We start from the raw sequence: 7101 nt of genomic DNA, 5'->3' as shown, positions 1-7101 counted from the left end.
GCACAAACCCTAAGCCTATTAAATCCCCTCTCACGGCCTCTCTCTCCTCTCTCCCCTATTCTCAGTTCACTCTCTCTCCTCTCATTCACTCCCTCACTTCACTATCCTCTCTCCTCTCCATTGTCACGACATCTTCTCATCTCTCCTTTCTCCATCTCCTTCTCTTTCTCTCTCATCTATTTCTTTCCTTTCTCACGCCAAGACCCTCATTAAAGCTTGTGGGTTTTCGAGCCAATTTCAGTGGGTTTTTGAGCCATGGGATGTGGGTTTAAATGGTGGTAGTCCGGTGGTGGTGCGTGTGGGTTTTGTATGGTCGAATTCGACAATAAAACTCTAGATCTAGAGTTTTTTATGGTCAAATTTGACCCATAAAACCCAAATTTAAAGCCAATTTTGATTTTTTGGTGGTATTCAAGGTATTTCCTTTTTTTTTTTATCTTTTATTTTGTTTTTTTCAGTTTTTTTTAATTTTATTGTGATGGGTGGTTGAATTGGTTTGTTCAGGTCGATTTGTTTTTGGTGAGGGTCGTAGTGGACGGGTAATGGTGGGTGGTGGTGCTGGCTTGTTTTCTGGTGTTGGTGGGGGGTCGTGCTGGGTGGTGGTGCTGGCGGTGTTCTGGTATTGGTGGGGGGTCATGGTGGGTGAGTGGATGGGGGTCGTGGTGGGTGAGTGGTTAGGGTCGCGGTGCTGGTGGTGTGGGGTTGTGGCTGGTGGCTGTTAGTTGGTGGTGTAGGGTGGTGGCTGGTGGCTGGCGGCTGGTGGTGTGGTGTGGTTAATTTATTTTTGCAAATCAAAATTGTAATATAAATTTTTGTTAATTTATTTTTTTTGTTGTGAAAATAAGAAATTGTAATTTTTTTGTTTGTTAATTTATTTTTTTTGTAATTGAAAATCATAAATTGTAATATTACAACAATTAATTAATAAAAATATTAATGTTTTTACATGTATTTTGATTATTTATCAATTTAAGTGAAAAAAACCAATTTTTTTTTTTAATAACCCTAATGGGCAGCGGTTTGGCGCCAAAACCACTGCCCTTTCCTACGATCGGCAAGCGGTTCTGAACCGCTTGCCATTTTAAAGACCGATTGGCAAGCCCCCTAAGGACATGCGGTTCAGAATCGCTTCCCATTAGGGGGTTTGAACCGCTTCCCATTACGTATTTTATCCTAGTGAAATTTTCCTTGATAGAAACAAAAATCTTTTTGGAGTTTTTCTTGATATAGAACATGGAAATGCATATACAAATGTGCATGGTAATTATGACTCAACATTCCATCAAACATGATAGAATACCCTCCTCCAAGCTTGAAAGAGGCAATACACTCAAACATAAATCGGAGAAACTTTTGGATGGGAAAACAAGGAGATAAATTCAACAAACCATTCATATATCCAACAAGTCATCACCCACTTGTGAAAGAGCAAGGAAGGATATTACCGGATATTAAGTGGGTGTAAATACCCGAAAATGACCCAATTAAACCTTTCAAAGCTAATTTCCTCAAGAATTGAACCTTGCCTTCCATATGCTAGCAAAAGTTGGAGTCAAACTTCCTTGATTATTGATCCAAATTGAAGCACCAAAGTATATCATGTGATGTACCTAGAAAAAGGCACACAAACATTTCCATGAGAGAAAATCTATTCTAAAAAGAAATTAAAATGAAAGCAATAAAACACGGGTTACTTCCCAAGAAAGGCTTGCGTAAGGTCAAAGCTTGACTGCTCTAGAAAATAATAATTCAACTCACGCAAGAGGTTGTCAAATGCACTACTACACATTTCGTAAGATAACGAGTAGGCAAATGACGGAAAAAGGATGTGAAACAAGCTTAGTGCACACCCAAGAGGAGAGAGATTCCAAGAAAAGGAAGAAAAATAAAATGTGAATTCAACAAAATAAGAAAAAGAAGAAAAGGAAGAAGAAGAAAAAAAAGAAAAACATAAATAAGGCAAGCTCTCCTCAAGATATTTTTGAGTGGCAAAATCACCTTTTCCTCAACAATAGACGAATGAGGGACATTAAAATCATCATATACAAGAGGGTCCCCAATAGGCTCATTGACAAAAGTAAGGAGGGAAATAGGAGTGTAAGGGATATGGTTGAATCTTCTTTAAAAACGGGTATGAGAAAAGAGAAAAGGGGTAGCTACACCCTCACCACAACGGTCTCACATCGCCAATGATGGCATAAAAATCAACCATAGAACCTTCAAAAGAAGAACACTCATGATCTCCATCCCCCTCAAACATCCAACTTCCAAGAGAAACAACATAATCTCCTCCACTACCTTCATGAACAACAACTTCCTCAACTTCCTTAAAGCCCAAAGTCTCATAACCATGCATGAATGGATGCAAATTCATTTCAAAATCATCTCTCTCCCATGAAGAATTCTCAATAAACTTGCTTAAAAGGCTATGGGTATTCCTTTGACACTCAATAAAAACATTAGACATAACCTTAAATAAGTCCAAATACTCATGGATAGAAGAGTCACATACATACACTTGAGACTCATCACAATCAACAAAGGAATGGAAGTCGAGATTAAAAATATCATCTAAATTATCGTCACTCTCAACTCCCTTTCCTTCACTCCTATGCTCAATAGTAGGATCCTCACACACTCTTGGTTGCTCGTGAATATCATTATCATCAATCTCAACACACACATTGGATTTAGAGTTTTTACAAGCAAGCGTCAAGAGTGATATTTAGCATTCTATCTTTTCAGTAATCCCTATTCTTTCCTCCATTAGAGTTCCCAAGTAGCATTAGGAGATTTAAAAGGTGTATGAGATTGAGGCTCGACAAGATAAGAAGAAGTACAACCAAGATTGGAAGAATCTACATTAAAATCATAAGCATATACAACATATTGGGGAGTAGGGGCACAATCAAACATTTGAGATTTGTCAACTTGAGCATGCACCTCATTATCATGAACAAAAGGGGAAATAGAATTGGAAGAATTTGTCCTAGGTTAAACTATGTGATCATGTGACCCATCATGGGAAATCATGCTATCCTTTGAACAATTAACACATTGCACATCAAAATTAGAAGCATTTTAAACCCCCATTATAAACTTCCCAAGAAAGCCAAACATAGAACTCCCAAAAATCATCAATTGAAAATGCTCTAAATCTGCCATTATGCATTCCTTCAACTATGTCCCTAGTTTTCTCATTCAAACCAAAATAAAAAATATTACAAGCATCCCAAAGACTACAGCGATTATAGTCAAGAAATCACTCTAGTCTATTGAAATACTTAGAAAAAGTCTCATTGTCATATTGAAGAAAAGACAGACATGCCATTTTTTTTACAAGCAAGCAAAAATCAAATAAAAGAAAAGTATATACAAATACCTAGACTCAAGCAATCAATAACACTCAAACATACACCCCGTTCCCCGGCAACGGTGCCATTTTTATGAAGGGAGGAGACTAAGTCGTTGAAACTAATCCTCCCTCAATTAAACTAAATTTTATAAACACTTAACCAACCTAAATACAAGTATAGAGGCAAGTAAAGGGTCAAACCCAAAGGAACGGTAATGTTCAAGCACTCTCAATTATGCACCTAAGCTAGGTCAAAGACAAATATAAAGAGTGAACACTAACCAACGATCAAACAAAGAAACCAAACAGATAAAACACTAGGAATGATGATCAACAAGTAATCTTGACAATTGAAGCAACTCGGAAATACATGCAATTCAATGATTGTGAAGACTAATGGAAAACTCAATCAAAAGAGTCAACAAGCTATCTTCTAGAGGTTAAACTAGCGCCAACTAAGAAAGACTCTAACTAACAGCATCACTAAATCAAGCTCAAACGATAATTGCAATTTCTAAATCAATGGTCCGTATCATTAGAAACTAAAATACAATCTAGCATAATTCTCAAGGCCTAATCGAATTACACACACGCAAACTTCCATTAATCACTTTAATCTCAACAGTTAATCAAAACAATCCCCAAATTAAGAACAATAAATCAATCATACAAGTTTCACTCTATCCCTAGCCAAACAACTACTCAAACATCATCACCTAATCATAAACAACTAAAGAATAGAAGAAATAACAATCTATGAAGAACAATTACACTAATCAAAGATTAAACATCAAAATCAGATTAAACAAATATGAAATCAAACAAACATGAAAATTAAACAATGCAAAAAATGAGATAGAGTTTAGAAATTCTCATTGATAATAGAGAAGATCTCCAACATAATTGTCACCATTGAATCTTCAATCTCTCAATCACCATTGAAATTCCTCACTTTCTCTCTTTCAAATATACTCTAAAACTAACCCTAAAACTAGAGAGAGAAGCTCTCAACTAAGCTAAAATTATGATCTAAAATTCTGAATTCTCCTTTTTTAAACTTGCCTCAAAAATTGGGTTACAATAGTATTTATAGCATTTATAGTATTTATAGTATTTATAGAAGGCGCAAAACGAAACCGAGCGGGCAAGGAGGCTCACTCGCGCAGGCTAGTGGCGCGTCTGCGCCCGCTCTGCGCCTGCGCCTCTATGGGTTTCTTCGGCTCTTCTCGCGATTTTGTGCGCTCGCTAAGGTTTTCTAATGAACGCGATTGTAGACACCTAAAAATGTCTCCCGAAACCAAACTTGATGATGAAAAATATATTACCGCCATTATTCGTCAGGTTCAGTATTTAATTCCGAGAGTGCTTAAAAATCATATTTAATTAAATTTAGTTTTTTAATGGTCAACAGTTCAGTCTTGTTGCTTAGTCAAAACATAGTTTAATTTTTAATTTTTGCCCAAACCTTTTTATTTTTCATTATTATTATTTTGGCCCAATTAATAAATAATAAATAAAAAATAAACAGAAATTATCAATCGACACTTAAAATGGTCCGAAATTAGGGCGGAAAAATGGACGCAAAATCTGTCGCGTCACGGCAAAATGCACAGCGTCACCGCGCCACGGTGTGATTTCCCGTGACACAGTGCCTGAACTATGACACGGGACACTCCCTTGTCTTTTTCGCGTAAATCATTCACGTTTTTTTTAACCTCGTATGTCAGATATTTCCTGTGCAACATAAAATTATCCCGTGTCACACCAATGTTCACCGTGTCACGGTAATTTTTGTCGTGTCGCGGCATATTTCGAGCGACGCCTACAACAATATGATGATGATGAACACTCAGAATGGCAGTCCCAAAAACACTTGATAGTGGGTTCAACTCCCCATCTTCATGAGAGCAATGCTTGAGAGCGCATGAGCTAGGACTTGTAGAACCCACTTCCTTGCATCTTGAGCTTTTCTATTTCCATGAGCTTGCTCCAAAAGCATCTTCCACCTTAGTATTCCATCCATATAAAGACCCGGACGTCGTATAATACCTACAACAACAAAAATAGAGCAAATAAAGGAGAATAGAGTAGAAAAACCAACAAAATGCACAAAATCTACAAAATAAGAGAGGAAAGGTAAAACCAAGACCAAATGAATAAAACTAGGTATTTATTGAGCATGAAAGGTATGAAAAGGGGAAGAAAATAACCTAAATACTCATCAAATGGTGCCATTTATGACACTCATCGAATACCCCAAAGTGTAGACATCTACTTTTGTCCTCTTGTCCCGATAGGAAGTGCAATAATGATAAATAAAACCATCATCGTGTTAGATTGGAGTGGAGAATGCTTAAGGGTAACTAGTTAAGCCAAATAACACAAAAACTAGCCCAAGCAAAAAATCAAATCTAAACAAGGTCCAATTAACTAAATCCGATCAATATTAGGCTTTAGCACGTGCTTAAAACCCAATAATGACGGATTTAGGAGCGCCTACGTTAAATTTCAATTATGCCGCAAGAAAATCTGCGCGCATCTGAATCAGTCCCGCTGGGCAGGCACGCGCAACTAATTCAGATGAGTGCAACACTCAGCATAACCTCTAGAGATGCACTCGCAGAAGATTAAGAATTTTACAAAAATATAGAATCGAATCTTACAATATTGATGCGCGCAAGACACTAAGTTGCGCTGCCTATAGCAGCGCAACCCAATCACTTGCACTGGGATGCCGCACGCAACTAATCTTGTTGCGCGCGATACCTACTGTGGAAAAACGCTCAAAACCCTAATCCTACCCATTATCTATAAATAGTGGCTTAATATGAGGCTTAAACACAAAGAAAAATAACCTAAAACTCTGGCGAATTACTTGTGAACTTGTGCTACCTTACCCCTCTTGTCCTAAACATTCACCCCTTGATATTTTGTTACTACGGTGTAGTTTCCCTAACAAGAAGGTGTCCATAAGTGTACTAAACGAAGATCTAGCAAAGAGATGTGATAAATTCCCGAGCACTTTGATAAATCATATTTATTTTCTTGTTTAAAAGAATATTAATTAATTAATTAGTGTTGTTTAATCACCTTAAGAGGACTAACTAATTATTTCCACATAGTATCTTGTGTTAAATAATGATTAGAATTGGATAATTAATTGTTGGTTGATCACTTAAGCCAAGGCGAATATTGTTTTTTTTCTTGTTCTTTCCACAAAATTGATTACTATATGCAACGTGTTAGGATAGTCATTAGTTGGTTTTATTTAATCACGTTAATTGCCACATGGGAATTACATTGCAACGTCGTTGTTCTTTATTTAATCAATTTTGTGGAAAGAACAAGAAAAAAACAATATTCGCCTTGGCTTAAGTGATCAACCAACAATTAATTATCCAAGGCGAATAATTGTTTTTTTCTTGTTCTTTCCACAAAATTGATTAAATAAAGAACAACGACGTTGCAATGTAATTCCCATGTGAATTAACGTGATTAAATAAAACCAACTAATGAGTTTTGTGGCAATTTTGTATGCAACGTGTTAGGATAGTCTTCTTATTTTTTTCTCTTTTTTTAGTTCGGTCTAGGTTCCCAATTACGAAGTAGTCTCTTCGTAATTTTGAGTCATATTCGACGGGTCACATAAAAAAAACGAGGACAAAACAAAAAGAAAAAAAAAGAACTCGAATTAAAAAAAAATTCAACGAGCAGGTGGCGCGCATAACTTGATGAGTTGCGTGACC

Source organism: Chenopodium quinoa, unplaced genomic scaffold (genome assembly GCF_001683475.1).
Source record: "Chenopodium quinoa cultivar QQ74 unplaced genomic scaffold, ASM168347v1, whole genome shotgun sequence".
Lineage (NCBI taxonomy): Eukaryota > Viridiplantae > Streptophyta > Magnoliopsida > Caryophyllales > Amaranthaceae > Chenopodium > Chenopodium quinoa.
Note: the sequence above shows the minus strand (reverse complement) of the source record.